The sequence below is a fragment of the Rhinopithecus bieti genome, unplaced genomic scaffold, assembly GCF_001698545.2.
Source record: "Rhinopithecus bieti isolate Rb0 unplaced genomic scaffold, ASM169854v2 scaffold_4553, whole genome shotgun sequence".
Lineage (NCBI taxonomy): Eukaryota > Metazoa > Chordata > Mammalia > Primates > Cercopithecidae > Rhinopithecus > Rhinopithecus bieti.
In genome coordinates, this window is record NW_016804694.1 from 5,686,081 (window position 1) to 5,699,507 (window position 13,427).

Genomic DNA, 13,427 nt, shown 5'->3' on the forward strand with positions numbered 1-13,427 from the left:
GGTTTGATCCCAAGTCTTCTATGTGCTCAATGTGATCTTGGGTAAATCATACCAACTACTTGAACCCCAGTTTCTTTTTCAATAAATGGGATAATGATACCTAACGGTATGATGAGTTCTCCAAAATGCATGGTATTCTTGTTCATTTTCCTTTTAATTTAAGAAAGCACACCCATGTTCAGGTGTGTCTCCATGTGTGTTTTCACTTTTCACAGTAACTTGATGATGGACCTAACTCCACATGAATATAAAATCCTGCTTTTCTCCCAGTTGGCCGCTGAGGACAATGAGTCTTCATTTGACACCTGGGACCCTATTTACTCATTCACAAAGCAAGGGGAAAAATAAAAATTGAAGGGATGGATATGAATGGTTTCTAAGGGCTCCATCATTCATTTGTTTAATCGCTGAATGTTTACAAAGCACTGAAGCTATGGAATAAACCACAGGTGGTCCTACTCTCAAGGTGATTACTGTCCAGTTGGGATAGATAGGGAAACATCTCTACAGTTCCATGGGGTTCATGGTGTGACATACACAGAACATACCAAGTTCGTAGTGCACATAGCAGTGAATGCTCTGCAAAGAAATAAAGACATCAGTCTCTTGGGGATGGAGGGTGATGAGGGAAAGGCCTTCTAGTGCTCACCTCGTGCTTTCCCTGGCACTGTAAAAAGATAAGAGAGTTCTCCCTTCTCTACAGATCTCTAGGAAAAGGGTGCATGGTGGTTCCATGAGTAGTTTTCTAATGACGAACTCCCAGAACATTCCTAGGGTCTGACCAATGTTTCTTGATGATAAAACTCCTCTTCTGTATGAAGTTGTCTATTCTGTTCAGAAAATTATTTTGGAAGGTCGGATTAAAAAGCAGATGGAGCAGGGAGTGCTGAACAGTCACAGATAGGGAAATTAGGTGGGGTTTCAGGGAGCAAGTGGCATCTGGAACTTTGCTCTTAGGACCTCTCAGAGCACACCCAGATATGCCCCAACGGAGGCATCATGGTCAGAAGCACCCTCTGGTTGCCTCCCAGAAAGAATCTACCTTTGAAAAAATGGTCTCTCTTCCCTGCCTTCCTATTCTGAGCTCTGGAGTCCAAGAATTGTGCAGCAAAGGCTCCCCAGGGCAAGGCATCCTAGAGGACCCAGCCTTCTCCCACTCTGGTTGACGGAGAAGTTTCCCAGGGTAAAGCCAGAGAGAGACAGTAGTAGGCTTGCCTTTAATCATTTTCCAATTTGCAGGCAGTGACAATTCTAGCTAGGGATGAGTAGGCACATTAAAGAGGAAAACACTCTGGTTCCTTAACAAGAGGGTAATATACCTGTTTTCTCTTTCTAATGAACAGCACCACAAGATCAAGCATTTGTCATGAATTAGGAGGCAGGAGGCCAGAGTTCTTGATCAACCCAAGGATTAAACCATTCCACATGCCCAGTTGTGCCCCTCCATGTGTGCCAGGCACCGTGGTGGGCATGGGGGTATGCAGACAGTAAGGTATAGCTCCTGCCTTCGACGTGCAGCATAATGCAATCATCTCTTTCTCTAACATTCCTGCCAAGTACAAGGGATATAAACACAACGAAAACATGATCCCTGCCTTTGAAGAGCTTATAACCTGGTTCATTCATTTAATAAACATTATTTGTGAGGTGCTAGGCTAGGCTTTGGGAATCACAGCTAAATTAGACAGTTACTACCTTCAAGGAAGCTGCATTCTCTTAATGCTACCTGAACGGCCCTTGCTGGGTTCCTGGATAAAATTTTGGCATCCTGGAATGCTAGAGTCATCTGGTCCACCCTTCCATTCAGTGTGGGACTAGGGTAGCCACAGAACTCTTCTGGCCAATGAGATAAAACTGGAAGTTGTTGGATGGCTCTTCTAGGAAAACTCATGCAAAAGGGACAGACTCCATGAGCATGCCATCTGTCTGGCTTTAGACATTTGTCCTGTTTAGAAAGAGGTGTGACATTTGGAAATGCAGCAGCCCTGGAATGAATGAATGAATGAACAATGAGAATGAAAGCTTCAAGCTAAGGAAGAGGGATGGAAAGACATCAGGGGCCTGAGTTCCAGTGGTGCCCCTATTGAGGCAGCATGGAGCCACCGTACAAGACCTTGATGGCCTCTGCATCCATTACCTATGCTCCATAATAAACCACTCCAAACCTTAGTGGTTTAAGACAGCAAACATTTATTAATCACTACTTCTGTAGTTCAGAAATCTGGGTACAACTTAGCTGGGTGCCTCTGGCTCAGGGTCTCTCTTGAGGCTGCAGTTGTGCTGTCTGTCAAGGCTGCAGTCATCTCAAGGCTTGACTGAGATGGAAGAATCTGCTGCCAAATTCACTTAGGTGGTTTCTTTCTGGCAGCCTCAGTTTCCCAAAACACAGGCCTCTCTGTGAGTTGCCTGCATATGTTCACAGCATAGCAGCTGATAACCTAGGAGACAGCCAGGGAGCACCCAGGTTAGGAGTCACAGCCTAGTCCCAGAAATGACAGGCTGGCATTAATAAGAGGGGCTGGGGATCACTGAGAGTCATCATAGAGGTTGCCTACCACACAGTCTCCGATTCCCAGGTTTCTTGTTGGCCAGCACAAAGAAATGCCTCTTTCATTTTAATCACTATTAATTGAGTGTTCTGCTATTTATAATCAAATGCACACCTGGTAAAGTCATAACAACAGTTTATGTGTACAGTATATACCATTTACTATGTAACAAGCAATCTTCTAAATGCCTTTTATATATAAACTCATATAGGCCATGAAATAATCTTACAAGGGAGGTATTTTGTTATACTCATCTTGCAGATGAGAAAACAGAGGCACAAAGAGGGTACATAACAGACAGCCAGGAAGTGGCAGGTCCGTATGCACACCCAGGCAGTTGAGCTCCAGAGTCCACACTCTTAATTAACCACTATGGTTCTCCTGCCAATAAGTGCCCACAATCCTGACCTTCTCTTCCTCTTCCAAAAGTCACCTCCTTGGTGGAGATTTCCCAGATCCCACTAGCCCTATGTTTGCCACAAATAGGATTCACTGTTCTCCCCTTCCCACAATGGCTTGTGCACCTCCATTAGCATGCTGCATTGTACTGGCATTAGGTATTTACATGGCTGAATCTCCTTCTGGACTGATTCTGAACTGAGAGCTGCTCCCTCGAGGTCGGGACATGAGTGAAAGTGAATGTGTGAGGACAAGAGAGTCCACATTTGTGTGTGGGTGTGAGTGTAAGCATGCAGAAACAATGGCCATGCAGTAGTCTGCATGGCTCAAAGATACCCAACAGATGTCTGCTGAATGAATGAATGAATGAATGAATGAATGAATGAATGAATGAATAGCAAATAAATGGTATATTCACCTGAACGCTTTCCAAGATCCTTCCTGGAGTAGGCTGAGGACAGGAGCTTTACCATCATCATTGAGATTCAGTAGAACAGTGGTTCTCCAGTTTCCATCAGGACCACCTCGAGGAACTGATTATTAGAAACACAGATGAAAATCATCGCTCACATTTTTCACTCCTTCCCTATATGCCAGGCACCTATCTGAGCACTTGGTTACCTTCATACATTTCATCCTCACAACTGCTTATTGGATGGGTATTGTAGGTAACCACACCTTACAGATTCAGAAACTGAAGCATAGAGAGGTTAAGTAACTGACTCAAGGTCACACAACTTCTAAGGGGTGGACCTGGGATTTGAACCCAGGCAGCCTGGGCTCCAGAGTCTATGCTCATAGCTGTGCACACAATTGTCTCTATACCATTTTCTCATTGCCTTCTCACATGTTTTGCAAAATGGTTTCTGAACACCCTGGGTGAAGCTTAGAGAAATGTGTGAGTCAACAATATCTAGAAAAAGTGAACCTTGTAAAGGCATCTGGCCCCCAGGCCAGAAAGAGGCTGTTAAGGCCCCAGCACACTGGGATAGACTCAGCTGGGGAAGTCAGAGAGCAGCCTTCGCCCTCCTCTGACCCTCAACCATTAGTACTCAGCCCTCCCCTGGAAAACAGGACGGCTGAGACGATACAGTGTACCTGCCCTCCACATCTGTATGTGCCAGACAGGGGACATGGTTAGGTGTGGCCCACTGCAAGCTCCAGGACACTCCAGCCAGTGGCATTCCAGACTGAGAAGGCTGCAAGGTGAGATGGGGGTGGAGGCAGCCTGTTTTCCCCCATCCTCCACAGCTCACTAGGGCAGCCCAGGGGCCAGATGTGTCACTGCTGTGGCTTCGGGGCAGGCTGTGAGGGAATGATCTGTGGTTCTCTCGAGGCCCTCTGAGTGCGGCAATGTTTAAAAGCCTTAAAATAAATTCCCATCTAATTTCAACTAGCTCCCATCTCCAGCTCCAGCTCTCAGCCGGAGCATGAAACGAGCAGGCAGGGTTTCTCCTGCAGCTGTGTCTCCTCCATGGGCCCCACGGGACCCACTCAATGACCTAGCAGGTCTTTTCCATCTCTGGTATCTATGGCTTCAGCTTCTCTCCCTCCCCTCCTTCCCCAAGCTCCCCTGCCCCTAACAGCTGGCCTCCTGGGACTGCGCTCTCTGCTCTTCCCCAGCACCGCTAGGCTGTTCCACAGACCTCTCCACCCGTCTGTAGGTATGGACAGAGAGAAAGGCAGTCTTCAAAACTGTACCCTTCCCTAATGTAGCCTGTCTCTCTTAGAAGCTAGCTGAAGGCTGGCTTTTCCTTCTTCCGGGTCTCAGCTCTTCTCTTGCTCCCAGAGACCTCTCCACCACTCAACTCCCTCCAGGCCCCCGCCTTCTCCTGTCCCCTTGAGGAAATGCCCCTCCCACCAGTTCTCCCTCCCCTTCTAGCCACAACTATGGGGGTCCCTCACACTCCACACTTGCCCTCTTGGGGCCTTGGCACTGAGAGGTCCTGCTCCTTGCAGTGCTCCCTCCTGGACCCAGAGCCTCCCTGCCTGGCTTCACTCAGGTCTCTGCTCAAATACCACCGCCTCAGACAGGCCTTCCCTGGACTCATTACCTCCTCCTACTACCATATCTTTTTATTACACTTATCACATCCTGCCACATTTTTTTATTAAATACGGTAAACACACTATCTAGAACATATATAAGTATAATATGCTTGTTTTATTATTGTCTCTCCAGCTTAAATACAATTCCCTTGAGGGCACGAACACTTCTCTATGTCCTCAGCACTCAGAGCAGTGTCTGGTACACAGGAGATGGTTGTTGGTTGAGTGAATGCATGATAAGTGAGAGGACGAATAAAAGCATGAGTTAATCCAGGGAAACCAAGCTAGGTGCTAACAAATAAGGGGTGGAAGAGCCTGGAGTTGTCTGAGCAGATAGGCTTTGGAGATCAGCGTAGGATGGCCTAGGCTTAGAGCCAAAACTCAGGGGCCAGATGCCTTGCCTGGTTCCCAGCCCAGCTCTGCCAATTTCCAGTTCTGTGACCTTGGGCAAGTCACTGAACCTCTCTGCGCCTCACTAGGGAAGCCCAGGGGCCAGATGGATCACTGCACAATGGGGATGACAGCACTACTCTCAGGTTATTATGAGGATTCCACAAGGAGATATTTGCTTGTAACTGCCCGGCCTATGGCAAGGGCTCCAAAGGTATTAAACGTATGAGACAGACCTGTCTACAAGAGGAAAGTGAAGCCCAGAGGAAAACAGCTCGGCCCCTGCTGCATCACAGGGGGGTGAGGCTGAGCAGGCTTTAAACTCTGCAGGGGGCTTCCTCTCACAGAGCTGCTGCTGGTGCCAGGGAGGAGCTGAACTTCCAGAGCTCCAGAGAAGATTCCCACCTTGGGCTGACAGGTGAGCTGAGGACACTGTGAAGAGAGCAAAACCCGGCTTCCTGAGACTCTGGGGTCTGGGAGAGAGGAAGAGGGAAGGAGCACTGGTCCAAGGGTGAGCCAGAGGCAAGGATCATAACTGAAAGGGGACTGGAAACAGGGCTGGGCTGGAGGGCCCAGCTTCCCCATTCAAAGAGCCTGCCAAGACTGCTGACCGTGGCATGGGCGCCATGGGGGAGAGAGATGTTGCCAAGGGCAGAGTGAGGACTGGACCCTGCATCCCAGACACCTGCTCTCCTGGCAGGAATGGGCAGAGGAAAGTGGCCTGGCAGAACTGGCACTGGGAACTTGGTGGATGGAGACTTTGGGTTGGGGTGTCTGAGGATAACCAGGATTTTTGCATACTGTGTAGGGGGAAGGATGGCGCCAGCAATGCTGGGGTGAAACTGTTGGTGGAGGAGCACAGTGCCCCCTACCCCAGGGAAAGCAGTGAAGTAGAAGAGGGTTGCCCTGGGTGCCCACCCCCCACCAGCTTCCACCACCACTGTCAGCACAAACACTCCCATTCCTGGGGCCTCACCTTTACTTCCACTTCTCCCACCTACCCCTTCCCTCCCCACACCTACCTGTTCTGTGCTTCACTCCCTGCCATTCCTGCTGTCTGCAGGGTGGCAAGCTGCTACCCTGGTAAAGGAAACCACAGGAATACATCAAGGGCACTAAGATAATGTACTTGCATTTTAAGAGGTAATGAATACTCCAACAACCCAAGGCGGATCACTAATGCTTTAACAATTCAGTTAACAAACATGCCTACTACAGCATGAAGGGTTTTGCTCTCGGTACTGGAGATCAGTGGAGTGTAGGATATTTAAGAGCCAGTTAGGCGACGGCAGGATGTATAGGGAATAGTAGAACACCCTTTGCGCTTAGAATCAAAGCAGGCAGCAAGTGCCTGTTCTCCTGGTGAGTGGGAGAGGAGTGACGACTTCGGAGCAAGGTTGAACCTAGAGTCTAGGGCTCTATGAGGCAGACAGAGGAGGTTGACAAAGCTTTGGCTTCCTGAAAGACAGAATTCCTGGGCAGGGGCTAGGCAGTGGCTCCATCCATTTGGGTAGAGCCCACAGGGACCTGGATGAAATCACAGGTCGATAACCAGGCTCTCAGAATGAGAGGAGAGCAGTCTTTGAGACAGCAGGCTGTCCAGGCTGGATGCATTTGCTCAAGAGATCAATATGTAATCCAAACCAGATTGTTCCCTCCTTCCTCCCTCCCTCTTTCCTTCAGAGAATTGGAAGCAGAGGAAAGCAAAAAATCTTCAATGTGAATGAGACAGAAAGTCAGGATTGTACTGACCTCTCTTTCTGAAGATGCTCCCCCTGCCCTCTTCCGGGAAAGGAAGGCCAAAAGCAAGGGGCTGGGAGGCAGGTAAGTCTGAAGAGATGCACCTAGGAGGTGGGCGGGACAGTGAGAGGAGCACTTTCCCTGGCCCTTGGCACCTGCATGGAGATGAGTTAGGACAGGAAGCATCATTGTGGGTGGAAGGGCCCGCAGGGGTGTTTTCCTGTGTCAAGTATTGATGGGCAACTGGTCCATTTGGAGGGTGTTTGTAAGGAAGTACAGGTGTTTATAAACAGAACCCAGGCTAATCTAGGGGTAAAGCAGAGGGAGAGAAATCTGGAACTGATTGAATTATTTGCCAAGGTAGCAGGAGGCTTCTGCTGGACAGTTGAGAAAGGCAGGAAGACTAGACAAGGAGAGCGGCAGCTCCGTTTCCCTATTGGACACATAAGCACGAAGGGAAATGACATGGGTTTCTGTCATCAGGGAGTCTTCACCCTGTGGGACCGACTGACTCCAGAAGGGATCCTTTCAATCCCACCAACAGGGTGGATACAGAGAGAAAAGCTGCAAGAAGACTGAGGCACGAGCAACCAACTTGAGGGAGGCAGGGAAGGTTTTCAACAAAAGGTGACCATGGATCTGAGTCTTCAGGAATAGATGGATTGGAGTGCACACAGTTTATTTGGGAACTGATCTTCCAAAAATATTAGTAGGGAATGGAATCATGAGACAGGAAGGGAAGACACTGAATGAAAGGCGTGTTATCAACAAATGTAAATGAGGCTCAATCCTACTAGGGAACCATGGGAGTTAGAGCAATAGGACAACGAGGGCCTTAGAATTCTCCCCTGAAGTGCGGATATTTAGGGTACCTATTAATCACTCCTATCAGTCCCCAACAAGAGCCATTCATTCCCCACAGTGGTCATTCAGGCTCCAACAGCCAGCAAGAGACTGCAGGCAAAGAGGTACAGGTGCTACCAATGAGCTTGGGTCCATGTGTATGTGCTTAAAGAATAAGGTCTGATGGAATGGCGGGTGAGCCTCAGCTGTGTCTGGTGTAGACTCAGGAGGGTAAGGAAGGGTGGGCATTTGAGGATGGTGGATTAGCATGTACAAAGACCCAGAGGAGATCTGGAAGCGGGCAAGGGCAGGAAATGAGGGAAGGGGGGCATCCTGGGGAATAATGCAGAGATTTTGACTGGGAAAGACTAAATCATTAGGAATGATGACAGACCTCGAACTACAGAACATCTCCAAGTCCAGCTTATTTCCTAAGCTATTCAAGTCTAGGTACTATAGCCAGACTCTGAAGCCCTGGATTCCTAATTTTTTAGGGCCTGAGAAATGCAAACACTAATAACTACAGAGAGAAAGTGATTTGCCCAAACCCACACAGCTGGTTAATGGTCATGCCAGGATTAGAATCCATGACTGTGGCTCCCTAAAATATTAGTGGCCTGGCCTGCAACTGTCCTTGGAGAAATCCATCTCAGGACATAACCTTCCTGTAGATGGCATGATCCCTACAGGCAACCCCACACACTTCAGCAAAGGGGGTTGGCATTCGCAAGGTCTAGAAAGTGCCTGTGCCTATAGAAATAAAGGAAGAGCCCCATTCCTTGGAGTGACTCCAGGCTGCAGTTCTAGCTTGGTTTATGTCCTTCCGGTCTTTTTCCCAGGCATATTAAACCCATCAGGGAATAGATGCCTCACCACGGGAGGAAGGTGAGGAGAGTTTGAGAAGGAGTTTACAAGGTGTGGGGCAGGGTTTAAGGAAACCAGCAAGGTAGGATGCAACACCTGGGGCTGGCCCTCAGCAAGTGCAGTTAACACCGCCCCCACCCCCACAGGAAGGGGTGAGGGGAGGGAGGGAGCAGTTACCAGGAACTGGAAGGCCTAAAGGTCTTGTGGAAGGGCTGCCTGGGGAGAAGAGCCACCTCAGTAGGGAGATGTAGCAGCTTGGCAGGGAGGGAACGAATGCTGGCCTCACTCTCCTTCTCTCCCATCAACTGGGCCATCAGGAAGCCAGAGGGCAGGAAGTAGGTTGATGCAGTCCACACAGGCAAGCCTCTGAGGGCAGAGAGTGGGTGCAGAGGGGGGAGTGTGGATCTGAAAGGGCCAAGGGAAGGGATCTGGCAACCATAATAGAGCGAGTGAGAGATTGAGAGAGTGAGAGAGTAAGTGACTGAGAGTGCTCTCCATATGCATATATATAGTAGAACAGTGCAAATGCTGTTTCATGGCCTGATTTCCTTTGAAACAAATGTTAGACTGTTGAAGAGAGAATTCCCACCTCTGAGGAGGACCCCACTATCCAGCCCACCCTGCACCCAGGGCTGGTCCTTCAGGGAGCTTCGTTGGCTCATTACGCTAACAAGTCTCAGCCTTCTTACTTAGCCAGGCATCCTGATGCCTCTCCTTCTTCTGCCTCCTAATGAGAAACTAGTGTGCCCCTGCAAAGGGAATGCAGAGACAAGCAGTGGTCGTGCAGGGTTTGCCATGGAAAACAAACTGTCCACAGGAACAGGCATCATTCTGGGGAACAAGGGGCATTTCAGCCCAGTGCTCTCAAATCCAAGCGTGCCCACATGTTCCCTTAAAGTCAACTTCAAGTCTGGTTTAGGAGGTCTGGTAGGCGGGGGTGGGGGGTTAGGGGGAGAGGGCTGGGCATCTCTAAGAAGCTCCTGGATGAGGCCAATGCAGCAGCCTCTGCCTGTGCTTGGAGTAGCGAGTTTCTAGAGAAGCTTTGAGACCTATGTGCTCAAGCCCAAGGGGAGGGGAAGTTGGGGTCATTGCAGGCAACTGACTAAAGGAAGTAGAACTTATCTTTCTCCCCAAACCTAACCTGTCAATGGGCCTAAAATTCTACCATTAGAGTCACCTCTTTCGAGTTGGTAATTAAATTCAGCTTCTCTTTTTGGAGGGTAAATCATACTCAGCCCTTCATGCCTTGGCTCTACCCTGTTCGTCTATTGAGATTAATCCCTCAACAAAGGCAAGGCACTGAAGAAAAGGGACACAAGGCTGGGATGTTCTGATGAGATGGGTGGGGCTCACCAAGCAGAGATCTGGCTGTATTTCCCAGTGACCAGGTCTGGGACAGCCACAGCAGGGGTTGTGAGGGGCTAAAACTCAGGTTCACCCACCCATTATGTTCCACAGGAATCTCTGGAGGCTCGAGTCCCATAAGCCCCATCTTCCTATTATGAGGGGGTCTTCCTTTTGAATAACGCTGAGCCGAGAGTGCCTTCTTTAAAGCTTGGCCTTTTCTACCTCTAAGAATGAAGGGAAAAGACCCACAATTTTTCACCTTTGCCCACCAGAGTATGAGAGGTCAGTATGCACGTCTAACTTGGTCTCCTCTGGACTTCCAGCATCTAGAGCAGAGCCTCACACAAAGTAGGCACCCAGGAATGTTCACTGAATGAGGAAAGACTTCCCTGCCAAAAGCTTTCTTCATCAGCTGGCTGCTGGTCTTGGAGGGGAAAGTAAACCATGATGGGTGATTGACTGGATTAACTGAACCCTAGGACTTGAGAATTAGAGGAGAAGGAACTTCTGCCTCTAAATGTTTAAGACACTTGATCAGGGAACTCAAACAATTTATTTTAAGAATCAGGAAACTGAAACTCAGAAAGGAGAAGAGGTTTCCCCGAGATCGCACAGCACATTTCTAGGATTAGGCCCTAGAACTCTGACTCCCAATTCAGGTATCCATTCATTCATTCATTCATTCAACAGCTGCCTATTCCGCAACTGCTTTTCCCAGGAGCTGTTGTAGTTGCTAAGGATTCAGAGTAAACAAGAAGGCAAAGTCCCTGCCCTTATGGAGCTTGCATTCCAGGGGAAAAGACAGAAATAAGCACATAAATCAGCAAATAAATTCAGAAAGGGATAATAGCTATAAAAGAAAGAAAACAGGCCAGTGAGCTTAGATATGTGTGCAGTGGGTGGACACGCAAAGTAAAGGTGGTTTTCTGAAGCTTGAAACTGAGAATTATGCATAGAGGGATGAACAGATACAGCCCCTGCCTCGGGTGCCTAATTTCCTTACTCCCCACATTCTGCTCTGCATCTTCTCAGAGTTCTCCCTCCTGTCCCTTCCTCACCCTGCTCTGAAATAATCAGTCAGACTACGGTTGTCTCGGTCACACTCCAACCACCTCTGGCTGTCTCCCAGCCTCCAGCCTCACAGCCAGAGTGGGAGCTCAGATACCAAAGTGCCTCCATGGTCATACCTCCTTCAGTACCAGAACTGGAAAAGACTAATATTCTGCTTTAAGTCCAAATACCCTAGATTACAAAGGAAGAGCCTGAGGTCCAGAGAGGGCAAGTAACTTGCCCAAGGTCACACAGTAAGTAGTTGGCAGAATTTCCACTTTCTCGCGTCCCCCTGTGTTTCCTCCTTTACTCCCAGTCAGCCCTCTAGGAATCCTCAGGGGTTTTCAGGGATGTTCAGCAGGCCCTCATCTTGGGCTGCTTCCCCTAGCCCCCAAGGAAACCCGATGTGCAGTGTGCGGCCTCTCTGCCATCTTGTGGCTGCTCCTAAGAATGTCGCCTGCCTGGCCAGTTTGGAAAAAGTGCCACAGAATTCTCATTGGGATCTGAACTCTCCTCCCAGTACCCGTAACTTCTGGCAAAAGAGCTTCACCCACATAAATGCTCGCCTCCAAGAAAGAAGCTAGGGCGAAGCGTCAGGCCTGCCCCTCCCCAGCTCTGGACAGACCACAGCAGAGTCACTTCTCCCTTCTGCCTCAGTTCCTTCCTCCATAAAAGGAGGGGAATAATTTCTTCCCACCCACTGCTGGAGCGGTTGTAAGGCAGGAACAGATCATAGATGCATAAGTGGTCTGAGAGGGGAAAAGTGCTACGTCACTGTTGTCATCCCTCTCTTTCATGTAGCAGGTGCCCTAACCCACCCCAAAGAGCCTGGATTAGGTGGGCATGACATGCAGACTTCCCTGACATCTCATTTGCATATGCAGAAGGCTCATCTGCAGGATGCAAGGCCTCTGCTGCCTGCAGTGGGATTAACTCTTTCCATGGCCACTGTCTGGTCTGTCAGGATGTCTGTCTGCAGTCAGGGGAAGGGACAGTATCTGGGTAATTTTGCATCACCCAGTGTCAGGTTCATGAGGTAGCAGGTGTCTCCAGGTGTGCAGGTGCTGTCAGCGCTCTGCCCAGATCTTCTGACTTAACCCCATCTGTGTGTCCTCTCCCGAGGACATTTTCTGTCCACCTGAGCCCACTTTGCCATCTGTTGGCAGGCCAGAGATGTCTAGGGATAAATGCCCTGCTCCCTAACCCAGCTCTGACATGCTGGCTCCCAGAGCTCCCCTGCGGGACTAAGCCCCCACACGCACAGGGATGGCTGACTTGATGATGCTCCCTTATTGGGGCTTCCAGGTCTTGTCCCACTTCCCCTCTATCCTCCTGGGGTTTCCTTCACCTCCCAATAAACTATATGCATTCATACCCTCCTCTTAGAGTGAACACCAGTATATCCCCCAAGCCCTCACGCCCCACCGTGCACCTGGCTCTCTACACTTGAGCCTGGCCAGCCCCTCCCTACCACCATCAGGAGGGACCAGGGGAAGAGAAATTTCTCCAAAGGGCTGGAATCCATGCCTCTCTTTGTATTCCAGCTGCTGCTCCCATCTCCTGTCACGTCATTTAGATCAATGGATTATCAAATTTTTATTGAACATTTCTTGTGTTTCAACCCCTATGTTAGATGCTAAGAACACAGTTGTAAGATTACTCAAGGACAAATGTACTGTCCTTGAAAGGCAAATACAAAATAAGCATACACACAAATGGAAGTGAGCAGTCTGAGTCATGACAGAGGCCATGAAGGAAAGCAGGTTGCTGTGGGAGAGGAGTGGCAAGGGGCATATTACAGGGGAAGAGGCCAGGGTAGGCTGCCCCAAGGAAGGGCTACACAGGCTGATTGCTGCAGAGACAGAAGGAGCCAGCCAAGCAAACACTGGGTGGAAATGCTCCAGGCAGAAGGACCAGGCAGCACAAAGGGCCTGGGGTGGGAAACACGGAGAAGGCAGAGTGGTGAACCGTGACACAGAAGAGGAGAGCCTCTCAGGGAGCTGCTGGCACAGCAGGTAGGGCACAGCCACACAGGGTTGCGGAAGCCTTCTGAGGGCATCTGCATTGCACTTTCAGTTCAGTGAGAAGCCCAGGACAGTGTAAAAATAGGATTAATATGATTGTTTAGACTGAGTGCAGTGGCAGTTAGGCTGTAATCCTAACACTTTGGGAGACCAATGCAGGAGGATCACTTGA